This window comes from Cupressus sempervirens, chromosome 1 (assembly GCF_028749045.1).
Source record: "Cupressus sempervirens isolate cs-2001-9-10 chromosome 1, ASM2874904v1, whole genome shotgun sequence".
NCBI classification, from domain to species: Eukaryota; Viridiplantae; Streptophyta; class Pinopsida; order Cupressales; family Cupressaceae; genus Cupressus; species Cupressus sempervirens.
Genome location: NC_143118.1, coordinates 105,952,372 through 105,967,883, shown reverse-complemented (window position 1 = coordinate 105,967,883; position 15,512 = coordinate 105,952,372).

Sequence of the window (15,512 nt, the reverse complement as noted above, 5' to 3'; positions counted from 1 at the left end):
AGAAGAAGAAGAAGTGCAAGGGCAAGGCCTAATAGAGTTGACCTAGGGTTTAGGAGAAGACAAGGAGGAAGGTACCAAGGAATAAGAAGCCAAGAAAAAGAAAAGAAAGGTTAAAAATTAGCCTCCAACTCAACCCAAGCTCAAGAAGGTCACTAAGCTTGCACAAGCCAAGCCAGCACCAACAACAAGGGCTACTACAAGGGCATCCACACCAAAGGCCAAGGAACAATCAAAAGAGAAGAAGAAGGCCATTAAATAGCCTAAAGAAGTGCCAAAGAAGAGAAGAAATTATGTGGCACAACCTGACACTAATGATGAGTAAAGAACAAAATCAGAGGATATCAACCAATTCAAAGTGGTAAGTCATCCTCCCAAATCTACCCTAGACAAAATTTGTGAAAATGTTAGGAATGCAAATTTGAGTGACTTGAAAAAAAATTATTTTAACAAGTTAAGTAGAGAGGAACAAAATAGATTAGAAGAATCAGTATATGTCATGATGGTAGAGTTTAAGAATACACCTCTAGAGCTAGACATACCATGCCTAGAGAGTTATATGAGATAATTGAGAATAAATGGCATTACTATCTGAAAATGAAAAAGGAGATTAGAGAATCTACCTTAGCTCAAGTAAAGCCTAACCTAACAAGAGGTCAAATAAAAAAGGCTAATAAGAAACATAGTAGCAAATTTGCACCTAAGTATAGAGCCTTCAACATCCTACAAAACAAGATTGAGGATGTAGCGAATAAATCCACATGATTGTGGAAAATAATTTATAAGATAACTGCTGATAAAGAAGAGGAAACAAATAAGGTAGAGACCAGTGCCAAGGAAAAGATAGAGGAAAAAAAACAAGGGCTAGAGAAAGAGAAGGAAGCAATAAAAAGAGTAGATGAAGAAAAGAAGAAAAAGGAGGAAGATAAGAAAGATGAGGAGGATAAAGAAAGAGGTGAGGAGGAAGAAACAAAAAAGGAGGAAACTATGGCAACAACTAAATAGTAACAAGAAGAGGACCAAAGTGTGCAAGACACACAAATGCCACCTCCTAGCCCTCCTCATGTAGCCATTACACCTATAGAAACTATAATAGTGAAAGATGTTACTGACACATCATGTCAAAACATTAATCTCCTAACTATAGATGATCTCTCCAAGATCCTTCACTAATCCACTCTATAGGCATAGTTATGTACAAGCACTATATTGGTGAGTGTAGATGAGCTATAGAAGGTAGTTGAAGAACCATAGAGAGAAAAGGTGAAATCAAAAGAACCACCTTTCATCTATACAACTACTTGCACTAAAATTTTGATGCTTCCACCACCACCTCCACCAAGTGCAATAAGTAATACTATTCTGATGCCAAGTGTAGAAAAAGGGGAAGACACAAGAACAACAAGAAAAATTTCTTCATTTGATCCCATATTATAGATAACAAGTACACCCCCAACAATTGAGATTGATCAAGGTAAATTAGAAGAATAAAAGGAGGAAACAAAAGATGAGGAGCAAGCTACAATCTAGACATTTATTGAATTACCAAAAACTGGCACTCCTACACAAACTCTTCAAAAGCCGAGCACTAAAATGATATCATTGCAAGTCCAAAAACTAGGTTCAAGCTCTACAAAGGTTGCCAAGATACTTCATTATGGAGATCCTAAGCTAGATGAAGAGATTATTATACCTCCTTATGATTTTAAGATCATAACCATTGAGCAGATAACTGAGATACAAAATGTATTGAATAGGAGAAAAAGGTAGGAGATACTAAAAAAAGAGTATAAATACAAGCAAGCATTAAATGACATTAAGGACATATTCATGGATGCCTTCAACTTCTAGTCACCAGATGAATCAAAACCCATAATTGAGCAATTATCAGATATAGCTGACCAAGTGACCAATGAAGACCAGGATACTAATGCTAAACTCATGGAATGGTAAGAAAGAAAATTTCAAGGGAAGGTAAATGAAAAGATATTAGGTTATATAGAACTAGCATAGGTAGAGTTGGCTAAGAAACTTGAAAAAGTCAAAATTGTACTTAAGAACACTTTCTCATTGTACAAAAAATTGTGTGACTTTTCCAACTTCACACAAGAGACTAGCCAATGTATATTGATCTTGGAGAATAATCTTAAGGTTTGTAGTGTGTAGTTACCCTTAAATCTAGCTCAAAGTGAGAAGGATTTTGCACAATTGCTTCACACTCAAAGGGAGTTAGTTGTACTCATAGAAGAGGAAGCTAATATCAAGGCTAAATTGATGCAAATTCAATCCTCTATCACCCCACACTTTGAGGTCCTCCACAAAGACCAAGTCTATGCTGAAACTTTCCTCAAGAAAGATCCAAATCTTTCTACATTGGATGGACTTGTACATCTTGCTACAAAGACTGCCATCCAGCACAAGTCATTAGAAATTGCTTTAGAGAATTGGGATGTAGCTCTGAAAATAATAATGGAGGTAAACATCACTTTTTTGGTGAAATACAGTATTACTCCTTAGAGCCCTTTGACATAAGTGTCAAAAAAGGTGAAGAAATAATAAGAAAGATAGGGGGAGAAATAACAATATGGAAGATATGACTAAGGGGGAGATATGTGTAAATAATATGGGGGAGAAATAATGTTTTGAGGGAGATATGATTAAAATAGCACAAAGGTAAAATTTACAAATGCATGCCAAAGGAAAAGTATGTCAAGGCACAATCAGCTCAAGTGGAGTAATAAGGTATTTTTAGCAAATTTTGAACAAATTTTGAAAATTTGTACATATGCAGAATAGATTGGATAGGGTACTCATAAGAATAGATGAATAATATTTAGTTAAGTGTTTTTGCCACTCACGTCAAAGGGGGAGATTGTTGGTTTTAGAATGGTTTTGACAATTGAGTGTCAACACACTTAACCACTTTCACATAAAACCCAACTACACTATGTATGCTGAGCTATAGTATGTACTGAGTGAGAATTCCAATAGCTGCCAAGTGACTTTAGTGTTGAGCATTATATAAGTGTCGAGTTATATATATGTGTCGAGTCACAGTTGATACTGAGAAAGTTAGAATGCTTCATATAATGAGTGACCCAGAGTCATACATGTGTCAAGCAAGATAGAATGCAATAGGTGACAAGAAAACTAGGATAGTATATGTGCCAAGCACCAGTAGTCCAATATGTGTCAAATAACACATAATCAACATATGAGTTTGTACCCTCACAAACTTAGATGTAAACCATTTTTAGAGCTGACATAGAAGGATAAGGACAAATCTTTTACAAATCCTATGCAATTAGCATGTAGCCAATCAAAAAAAATGGAGACAACCTGCAACCAATGAGAAAAATGTGAGGAATGAGCAGGAACTTAAGATTCAATATGGATTGTAGATCCATACCTAACCCTAAGTCTTCAAAATCTTTAAAAGGAGGTCAAAAACCCCATTGTATATGTGGATGTGAATAGTGTATGGGTAAAATATAGCAAAATTTAGTGTGGAGTGTGAAAGACTTAGAGGAACAGTGCAGCAATTACATATCCAGTTGATTAGAATAGTACAAGGGACACGATCAGATATCAGATCTCGGAGGATCAAGATTAAGGTGAGTAGATCAAGTCCCTAAAATCAACAATTGAAGATTTCAAACACTCAAGTCAAAGGTTTCTAATACTCTCTAGACATTGTATTAAATAGTGAAAATTCTATGTTGAAAGGTTAGCTTAACAACTATTTTGTAGATGCTTTGAAGAGGTGACTAAATCCTTTAATAGGGTGACACTTCATGTAAAGTGTTTGTAAATCCTCTAACCAAGTCACTATTCACATAGTGTAAAGCCTTTAATAGGGTAGGCCTTTCATAGGGCAGACCATCAGAAGTGGTCAAACAATTATTGCTATAGTGATTTTGTGGGTATAATCCCCACCCTAGTTTTACCTTCTTATTCCTAGAAGGTTTCTTGGTTACCTAATTTTGTGTCATGTGTTTACTTTCATGTGTTTTCTTTATGGTTATTTGATGTATTTACATGCATGCAATTTAATTTTAGTTATTTTTAAAAAAAGGATTTTAAAAGGGTTAAAGTGTGGTACTTCTGATTCACCCCCCTTCTTAGAAGTACTCTTCCCATTTTGAACATTCCAACAATTGGTATTAGAGCTCTAGTTTCTCACAAGGAGAAACCTAATAGCTTGGATAAAAGGTCTAAAGATGGAAGTCTTCAAACTTGGGAAGATCACAGAAAATCAGGCGATTGGTGTGCACCTCATTCTAGACAAATTGGAAGAAGACAAAGAAGAATTGAGAAAGTCCTTAAAAAGAAGGAAGGATATAGCCATAGCTGAAAATGACATACACTACACGGAGATTGATACCACATACGTGTTTTCCAATGGAGATTCCAAGGAATTTGATGCAACAATAGCTAAATTGATGGAGAAAAATAGAGCACAAGCTGAAGAAATTAGATTACTCAAGCTTGAACAAGAGTCACAAGCCATAATGCTTTGTGAAGTGATTGAACAAAAGAAGAGAACCATTGAAGATAAGGCCATGATAGAGGATGACAAGAGAAATCTTACCAATAGACTAGAGGAGAAGACAATTGAGTTTGAAAGAATCTCAAACATGTAGTAGGACACCTTGAGCCAGATGATGAATGCTCATCATGACCTAAACATGAAGGAAATTGAGATCTCCACTTTGAGAATGTAGAATGAAGAATTGTAGAATAAGTTGAAGAGATAAAAGGAGATAGAAGAGAGCTTCAACAAATCAATTGAAGCCATTAAGCACTTTGAAAAATTGCTGAAATCACCAAGATCTAGCAATGACACTTCAGGACTTGGTTACACCAGCACTGAGCAAAGAGAATCATCCAAGACTGTAGAAGAAAGGAGTAACAAAGGTAAGAACAATAAACCTACTTTTCATTTATGTGGTAAAAAGGGACATACCTTTAATGTTTCTAGGAGCAAGAATAGTCATCCACATGAAAAGCTTACAAATGCAAGCTTTTGTCACAAGTGCAAAAAACAAGGACATCAAGAGTTGAAGGTCACTGCTACAACTACAAAAAATATGAAAATAGAGCATTTTAATGTAGATCAAAGCCTATGTGGAAACCTAATTAACCTACAAAAGGAAACAACCATGTTCATCACTACAACTGGGATTACAACACTACATATAGCTATCACTATTGTTAGGAGTATAGACACATTCCAAAAAATTGCATAAGGACATATTATAGAGGGAATTATAGCAAATGGTTAAGTCAAACTACATGTTTTAGTTGCTTGAAAACTAGTCACATTAGCAAAAATTTCTAAACAAAGTCAAAAGCACCCAAGACAGAAGTCAACAAAGGAAAAGAGAAGGTTGATGTTGAACAAATAAGAGGGAAAATGAAAAAAACTTGGAAAAAGAAAGATGAGTGCAATAGGATATCATGACTTTTGAGTCAGAATGGAATTAGTATCCCTTGGATGATTATAACTCCCCTTGTGCCTATTTTGATAACATTGGTAGAGTTTAGTATTTGGAAGGAAAATAATTACAACATGAAGATTATATAGTGGATCATTTGATGAATGCAGTAGATAACTATAAGATATGAATAATAAAGGTCTCATTGAAGATTATGCAGTAAAAAACTAAAGAGGCTTTAAATCCCTTGTATAATAGAGATAAGATATATGATTGGCCTATCATGAATGCCGAGATTAATAGAGAAGAAAACATAGATATCAATCATAGGGTGAGGCATATCATCTAGTTAACCAAAGAATGGATGAAGAGACCATTTAAGTTGGATTTGATTCCATAAACAATAATCTTCCAAGCTATAGCCCACCAAGTGAAAGGTAGAGGAGAAAAAGTGATAATACCAACATTCATAGCTCAGTGTCTAATAAGGGCAAAATGGTGCATCAACTAGATTTAGAAGTTGGACACTTTAGGACAAAGAAGTGTAAAAATAAAAGGAAAATAACTTCCCTCGACAAGCTAAGCTTTAAGAGGAGGCAACTCAAGCACCTGAGAGCCAAGGGGTAGAAAATTTAGAAATGGAAAAGAATGTAGAAGGTACTTAGACCCAAGATAATTTGTCAGTGCCAGTACTAGAATAAGGGAAACAAGCTAAGAAGAAGCATAGGAAGTGTCCCCATGTACCCAAGAGGAAGAAGCCTCTCCATTAGCTCGCAAGAAGAGAAAGATGAAAAATTTCGTTGGGAGGACAAGGAGACAAAAGGTGATAAGAAAGCTTATTCCTTTTCCATTAGTTCTAGAAGTTATTTCAGAGGAAGAAGAATAGGACGATGAAGAAGAGGATAAACTTCCATTGAGTCAAAGGATTCATCTTCTTAGGGCTACTAAGGTAGAACAGAGAAAGAGCTCAACTATAACACCACCATCCATTCCTACATAACCTATTTAGGTTACAACTATGGAGGATGAGTTACAAATCTAGATTGATGAGCAAGAGGACCAAGTAGAAAATGTATTTAAGATGTCATATTTTGATTACATGCCTATATGCACTAAACTTGTAGGAGAGAAGATAAGGGATAGACTAAAAAATCAACCTCAACAAGAGGATTAGAGTCAATTGTCACCTCAGTCACAAGGACCTTTAATTGAACCACCATCACAAAATCAAGATTTATCTTGGATGGATAAAGGTTTAGTTACTCCTCTCCCTCAAGTTATTGAAGTATGGGTATGAGCTAAATAGGAAGAAGAGCCACAATGAAGACCCACCGATGAAGTATCAGAGGAGGGGAAAATATATGAGGAACCTCAATAGACTTCTCAAGATATAGAGGAAAGGATTGTGGACTCAACAAACATAGATGTGCCTAATGTGGATCTCTCACAAAAGGAAAAGACTTTGGAGAGGAGTGATATGGGAAAAGGCCTAGCTGTACAAGATCCCTTCTCATTTAAGGATAAATATTTGATGAAAGATACTCCAAGATGGTTGAGAAAATAGTTGATGGTTAGACACAAAAAATAGTTGTATTGTATTGAGGAAGAGGGAATGAGAGAATTAGTTGAAGTTCTCAAGAAACTTGAGCCACCCATTGGTGATGCACTAACATTGGCCATTTTTATGAGTAATCAAACTCAAAACTTATTTTCCAATGTTTCTATCCCTCCTCTACATGTAGACATTAATGATTTGACCCAAAAATATTATCAGATTGAAGAGGTCTTTCTTAGAAAACCCACTATGGATACTACCAAACTTATGGTTACTATGGGAATCAAAGAAGTGTTTAAGCACTTAGAATAGGATGAGTCTGAAGTGTTAAAGCTTTGAAAGTAGAATGAAATCCTAAGAGTTTATTTGAAAAAATTAGTTGGTTTATTGGATCCTAAAAATCCCAAGGAGAATTCAAGTGCGGCATTAGATAAGACAGATAAGGAGACAGTACAAATAGATAAATTTTTGAAGGCTTGTCAGCAATGGAAAGAATGTTTTGAAGAGAAAGGTGTGAAAATCATACAAGGAAATCTTAAATTTTGACACTAGATGTAGAATAATGTAGATAAGTTGGTTGCAATATTGAACTAAGACTTTGGGTTAATGGATGAGGTACATACCTAGGGAAATGACCTTTAAGCATTTCCATCAGTAAAATGTCAAAGGTATTGGATGATGATGGATGTATATGTGGAAGATAAGTTAGATAAGATAGATGATTGGACTAAGAAGATTGGAGATGGTAATAATTAATGGAGACATTACATGCAGATATTCATAAGTTCAACGATCAAACCCAAGATTAGATTTTGGAAGCAGAGAGACATTACAGTGATGCTTGCCTTGACATTTTTGAAGATGAGTGAAGAGATAGACTTATGACTATGCAAGAAGTTGTAGAAAAATTCTAGAAGAATTTTGAAGAAGCTTCCACTAATGAGGATATTTGACAAGCATTTAAGATGCAAGAGGCATTGCTAGAATTGGATGTGAAATTGGGAGATTTTATAGAGACTTGAATAGAGATGGGCAACTATCAAAAAAAGGTAAAGGATAAATATGAAGCTTTAGATTTTCTAGATGTGACCCAAGTGATGGAGATTATAGAGAAATTCAAGAGCAAACACCCATTCATAGCTCTGGTATGAAGGGGAAAAAAACCTAAAAACTAGAATTTTAGTTATGACACTTGGTAAAATTTTGCATTTTTTAAACCCATCTCCAAAGGTGTGCTTCTCCCAAGGTGTACAAGGTGTGCAAGGTGGACTCTCCCAAGATGCACTAGAATTTTTTGAAGAATTTAGAGGTGCGTTGACAGTTAAGTGCTAGTTCTAAATTTAGAGCTTTCCATGCATCAAAAATGCATTCTGATGATAGTTTAACTCCTACAAACATCCAGAGAAGGTGGAGCTTCTATTTCTAGCATTTGCGGAGAATCTTAGATCATCTAGTGGCTTTATTCTTCTTATTTTCTCATTCTTTTTTTTTTTTAAGACATGTAATGGCTCATGCACCCATTAAATGATATAAACAAGGGTGGAGTCTTACTTAGCACTAGTTAGAGAGTCAGTTTATACATAAATAGATTTTTTTTATTAGTTTAGAAGCATATATTTGCATAAAGAGATCTCCCACTCTCACTATGAATTGAGGAGATAATTTCTTATAAATGGGTATGTGCAAGATCATGGTCAACCAAACTATGCTCTTAAGTGGCAATAAAAAATTAGAAAATCAGGGTTATGTCAACTTGACATGCAATTTTTTGCTTGTTATTAACTTTACATAAAAAATTTGAGAAAAAATAATCTCTAGAAAATTGAGTCTATTTTCTAAACTACTAGGACTTATCTCAAAAAAATAAAAATTGATTGGTCAAAATTTTAAATTTTAATGCAATATTTAAAAAAATTTCAGAATAAAAATGAGAAGTAGACGTATGTCTAACCACCTTAATCAAAATCATATGATAATATTTTTAAATAATATTCTAGATATAAGTAGTAGACTCATGCTTGGATGTCACACATATTTTTGGGTATTTTTATTCTAAATAAATAATTAATAATTAATTTTGACTTTAGTATTTTCGAAATTAAAAAACTCTCATGTTTGACCACCTTAACTAATTCAAAACCCTACAAAATTGAATTTTTCATTTTTTTCCTTATAGTAGAAGAAACATAGACTATGATGCATCTTTTGGGTTTAAAAAATGTTGTACCATTTGAAAGTTATAGTTGTTTTTCATGTAGTTGTCAATCAGTACTTTATACGTAACTCCATTAGAAAATAAGTAATAATTACTTATGAAACTCATAATTTGACAAACCATACATTTACGAAAAGATAAGAACATTATTAAGAAACCCTTTTCATATCATCAAAATTTGGTGAAAAAAAAGTCATCAGCTACATGTTTAAAGTAAAAATCACATAAAAATAGGCCAAAAGCACATTTTTAAGATAATTTTTAAGTTGACAATATAGGTTTGGTATCAAAAGATATAGTAGACCTTATAAAGATATTAATTGTTTTCATTTAGTATCAGGGTGGGTGGGAAAAAAGTTGGAATAGATTTTGAAATGGTTTGAGATATTTGAAAACTATAGATTTTTTAGATTACAGTAGCTCACATTTTGAGCACCATTGAGAATTTTGAGGCCTATAAGTGCTTTGTGAAGCTTATGTACCTAGATGTACCTTTGAACCCTATGAGATGTTTTATGCTTCTAGCAACTTTCATTTAGTGCGTCTAAGTGTTCCATGAAGTTAAAGCGTCATTCTAAACCATTCTGTGAAGTCTTGTTTTGAGTGCATTTCAAATCTGCATTTTACCCCAAGTGTCAGACATCGATAGGAGGCTATGTTTGCATCTAAATATCTTGCACCCAGAAAGGTTTTGTGACTTTCCACTTTGAGAGTGTCTAGTGTCCATACCTAACAACCTATGTTTCAGATTTTGAGTCATTTCAAGTCTGTTTGACTAGGTTTTGAATCCCTCAAAGTTGGTCAGTTACCGTTTTCATGTTTTTGCAAAATATTCAAAATTTTGGGAAGCCCTGTTTGACGTGCTATAACTTTTGACCAGTTGACCAAAATGTTGAAATTCCTATTGCATTGCATTGTAGGCATCAAATACTTGTCATGTTTCAAGTTTCAAATCTCGACGAATCCATTTGATTAGTTTTCAAATGCAATTCCAAATGGAATTTCTAAAGTTATACTGGTGTCAGCATTTGTAGGTTTATCAGGACCCCTGTTCAAGATGTAATAACTTGAGCTCCATGACTGGTGAGATTGAAAAAATTGTACCCCTGTATTGTCCTCTGAAAAAACTCCAAGTGTGTCATTTTTCAAATATTGACGAATCCGTTTGCACACTTTTCCAGAGTCTTTCCATTTGTAAAAATTGTTATGTTGTCATTGTTTCCTGTCCTGCAAATCCAGGTAGCCAACTTTAGACACTTGCCAAATTCATCCCATGATTTGTCATGAGCCCAAATTGCAGATTCATATTGTCCTCATGACAGAGAATCAATGCCCCAGTTTTCATCTTCCCAAGTATTCATTTGTCCAGTTTTCTGAGCCGAATCCAAACCCAGTTTATTGCTTTCTGACATGTTTGCTTGTAGATAAATTCAAGAAGGAAAATTTGACGGTCAATATCTTTTGACCCTGATGTCGTCATGCAACGAGATCTAGCAGATCTATTAAACATGTCAGAAAGAACAGAGATCCTAAGTTTCAAAGTTTAGTCAGAGGTTTGGGTCAGTTTTCAAAGGCAGTTAATGAACCTCCTGATATCAAATTGACCGTGCGCAAAAAAGTGACAAAATGAGTCTTAATTAGCAGTTCAGTGACAGATTTTGATTTAGACTTCTATCAGATGGCTATTAGATCAATTTGAGGTGTCAGTCACCCGACGAAATTTTTTTTTTAGTCGGACCCACTTTGGGGTCTGACTGACTTTAGCAAGCTAATAAGCATTCAAAAAATTGGTTTCTTGTTCCTGGGGCAGCAATGGCTACACTTGCAATGCTTGGTGTGCTTCATGTTCTTCGGCTTTATCAAGATAAAAAGGTGGAAGAAGAGGAAGTCAAAAGAGTTAATCATGTAATGAGCCCTAGTTTGAGTTGAAAGGGCTTCTCTGATGGAGATAATTCCAAACCCCAAGGAAGTGGGTGGTGTGAAGGTCCTTTCGGTAGATTGTATGAATGTCATACCCAAATTTTCAAATATAAATCATCTTATCAGAACTAAAATAAACCTTCCAGCAAGTTCTATAGCTTCCAATGCATGATTCAGCACATAAAGAAGCAACCCAAATCAAAGTATTAAGACCCATAGCTCGTGCAATAAATGGAAATGAGCACATATAGTTTTAAAAGGGAGATATCACCTTTTCCAAAGGAGTAATCAAGTTTTAAAAGAAAGAGCATGGCATTAAAGGAGCCCCACTTTGTGAGAGGTATCAACAATCAAAGCCGCCCAAGTAGAAGAACTCCACATGAATCAGGAGACACCCTCAGAAGAGACCAATGTAAAAATTAGAACTAGAAGACCCCAAATTGATCAAAGAAAGCTGTCAAAAGCTTAGAGGAGTGCCACCAGATAGCAGAGAGCCTCACACATTTTTTAGAGGCAGTGCATTGACAGGGCAGAGAATAGAAACATGCAAGAGGGGCGTGATAAAACTCACGGGAAAAGGAAAATTATTATGAGATTTTATCCCACATGTAGTGGGCGGCAATATTTTAGTATTTTAAATAGCATCACACATGGAGATAATGGTGTCTAATGAGATAGTCGGCTTTTAAAGCCGAGCCTTGCTTGTGGGGGCCGCGGGGTCTCAAGTCAAAGTGGTGTTTTGACTAGCACGATTCAGAACACTACGTATGAACGTAAGTTGAGTTTCAGTGTTCTCCGATATTACACTCAGTGTAAAAGCGGAGGGTGATAAATATTTCATTACAACCATACATGAATTAAAGACCCCGTAGGCCTAGGGAGCAATTTTCAAACATCTTCGAGGATACACTCATAGCGTGAGAGCGTAAAGGTCAGAGGAGCGTAAAGGTGAAAGAAAAAGCTTTATGAGGCTATGGGAGAAGCTTTAGTGTATAGTCGGGAAGAAAATAATGAAAGGGTCCCAATGCTATGGGATGGTTTAAAATATCAATTAAAAATATTAAAGTGTTGATTGTCGTAAAAGAGTAAAGGGTGTATGAATGTAACAGAAAATTTAGAAGCTTCTGGTGGTCCGAATGAAAGTAAAGGCAAGGCTGAGTGTGAGAATGTAAAGCAGAATTTGGGGGCCCTCGATTCTATGGGAAATGAAAATTTGAAGGAATTAAAGGATTAATTAATTAATTAATTTTCCAAAGGTTATGGCCAATCAACATGTGACAAGTGGCGACAGTGGATTGAGAGAGACAGAAAATAAAGTTCAAATGAAAATTCAAATAGGATCAATGCATAAGATGGAAAATTTAAATGAATTTAAATTTTTATATAGTTTGGACTATATACTTTTTAAATTTTTCATTTTTAATGTTCTATTCTTAGTCCAGGGGCCTATTTTTCAAAATGCCATAACAGGGGCAATTTTTATCAGAAAAGGGTAGTGCAATATACCGTTGGTATTGGGAGAATCTAAATTTTCCAGATTCAGGGTCAGATTATGCATAGGTCTTCACTGGTTCAGTGTATAAGAAGATTTTCAATTTTTAGAGGCATTCTCAGTGGAATGAGCAGAATTCAGTATGGTGTGTCAAAATTAGTTGGGGGACGTATGTTGATGTTTGCTAAAGCTTAAAATGAATTTTGGAGATGTTTTTTTTCCTTTCTTGAGTTCATTTTTAGCAAATTTTTGCCGTTCCAGATCAAGAATCAAATCAGTTAATTGTTCAAATCAGATATTTCAAATATTTTTGTGCTGGTAGAGGCCTAATGATTGAAGATTTGATTCATCAGTTGAGGGGAGAGATGAGAGAGTTGTTTTAACCTGTTGAGAAGGTTTTCCAAGTGGACACTTGTCAGTTACAAATCAGATCCGAGATTCAACTCTTCTCCTATATCTTTCTTGTCTTTCTCTATTGTATTTGTTCCAGTTTCTGGGAAGAAAAAGTTCATTGCTGTGATACCATTAGGGGTTCCAATTTTTGCACTGAGAGACCATTCTTCAACATTTCTTCTTGTATTGAACAACATTTTGAGTTTTATGCAAATAGTTCATGTCTGTTAGGTGATTTATGAAGTATTCTATACATCTTTCATATTTTTGATTTCAAGGAAAGCAAATAAAGAGTGGCAATGGTTTCAAATTTAGTCTAAATCTTGTCTCCTGTTTGTGAATCTGAAATCTTTTATAGTTTATGATCAAAGACCATAGATTAGGTTGCATCTCATTTAGTGATGTATGTGATTGAAATACCTTGCTTATGGAACCAAGAGCCATGTAACCGCTTGGTGTTTATCACAGGGTTTACTAATTTCATGATGGGCTATTCTGAGTATGAGATTCATTTTGATGCAGATGTCAGTTCACAAAGTGAAGGATAGATCAAGGATCTTGATGTAGAGATATGTCTGAGATGTCCAGGAGATGTATGGTTATAATTCATTTAATTTCCCAATAGATAAGGCACTGGTTAGAGATAGGATCATTAAGCTCTGTTGCTCATACTTGGGTCTTGCTGATATCAACATACTAAATCACTTTTCCCTTTTATGTTGAAAGCTATTCAATGTTAACCTGCACTTAGCTTGCCAGTTTCATGAGTTATGTTCTTAGCTATTTCATGCTTCTGATTCCTAGTTGAGTATAGAAGATTTAGGGGTTTTTATCTACTTCATAATAGATTCAGTGTATGCTTTGACAACTAGTACCATATAAAGAATCTATAGGTTCACCCGCCTAGGTTTTGCAAAGCCTAAAGAAGAAGAAGGGTCTAGCCTTATAGTTGGCCTGGTGTCTGAATGGGCATGTTAAAAATGGGAGTTAGCTGCCCCTAGATGTGTTTTGTTCTCATCAGGGTAATTCGAAATCGGTAACGTTTTCAAACTCCAACAAAATGGTGACTCTACTGGGGATTGTATTGAATCTATGTGACAGACAAGCCTTGAGAATTTAATGGAGGAGATTCAATACAGCAGAAGAAGTGCATAAAGAATTTGCAGTAGTAGGTTATTTGATGTGTTTTCCAGGTCTCTTACTCAAATATCATGCACCCCAGTTGAGCTTTATTCATAATCACCAGTATGTTGAAACTATATGAAAATTATGTTCTATGACTGTCATAGATCTATCTTCAATCAGTCTAGTTTGCAAATACTATTGAGAAAGTTTCAGAGTCAAGAATTCATTTATAAAGTGTAAATTCTTTTCAAGATGTTAGTGATCTGCAAGTTTTTCCTACATTGAAAGTCTGTGGCATCTCTACAAAGTTTTGACCAGTGGTGCAAAGGATTTTTAGTCTTGCATCTATGCCAAATCAGTAGATTGAAATTTAGCATCAACACTTAAGGTATTTCGATTTTCATGTTTTGATTTCATGAAAGTCAAATGTTAGAATCAATACCTCTATTTAGTGATTTGCAGCACTAGAAAGAAGAGGTAGAAATTTTGTTTTATAATGGAGTCAGATCTTAAATCTAAGATTAGTCTACCAAATTCTGAGAGCTTAGAAACAGTGAATAATAACATTGGTATGTTGAATAGACTTATCTACAAAAGGATTGTCAATCTTATGAGATTTCAAGTAGGAAGTACTCAAGGTTTAACTGTGGAACAATGTTATTTAAGGCTTAAATCAGTAATCAGTAAAATTCCTTTTCATTGCAAACCCGAGGAATCTTCCCTGCCTAGTGTTTTCCTTGATGTTCTAGTACCCGATTCAGTCGATTGGCCAGCAGCTATAAGGTTACAAATAATTTTGCAAATTGAAAAATTCATTGAGGAGATGGAAAGTGGTGATTATAGATTTCATGACATGTCTTCTAATGATAATGAATGTGTTGAAAGCCAAGGTAGCAATGAATATAATGAATCTGTAGAGCAAGATAATCTGTCTTCCAAATGTGAAGAGATGGGTTCAAATGTTAATGAATCAGGTAACAGCAATCAGCATGAAAAAGATGGATATAAAAGAGAAGATAAAATTTGTTATAGTGAATATGAAGTTGAAGAAATTTGTAACAACAGTAAGGGGAATGATTGCCATGATAAGAAAGAATGTTGTAATAATTCTGATTTTCTAGATTATTACACTAATCATCTTCCTGTTGTAAGTTCTTCATGTTGTCCAGATGACAATCACAGCTAGGAGAAGATTTGTGAGGTAGTCTTCTTGAGTTTTGATGAAATCTTTGTTTTGTTGGCTCATGAGTTTGAAAAGCACATAAGTATCTCTAAGGATCTTCATATGTTCTCTCATAATACTTTCTAATTTAGTCAAATCAATTCCCCAAAGTTTGATGTGGAAAAAGAGGTAGAATTTGAACAATCTTTGTTAGA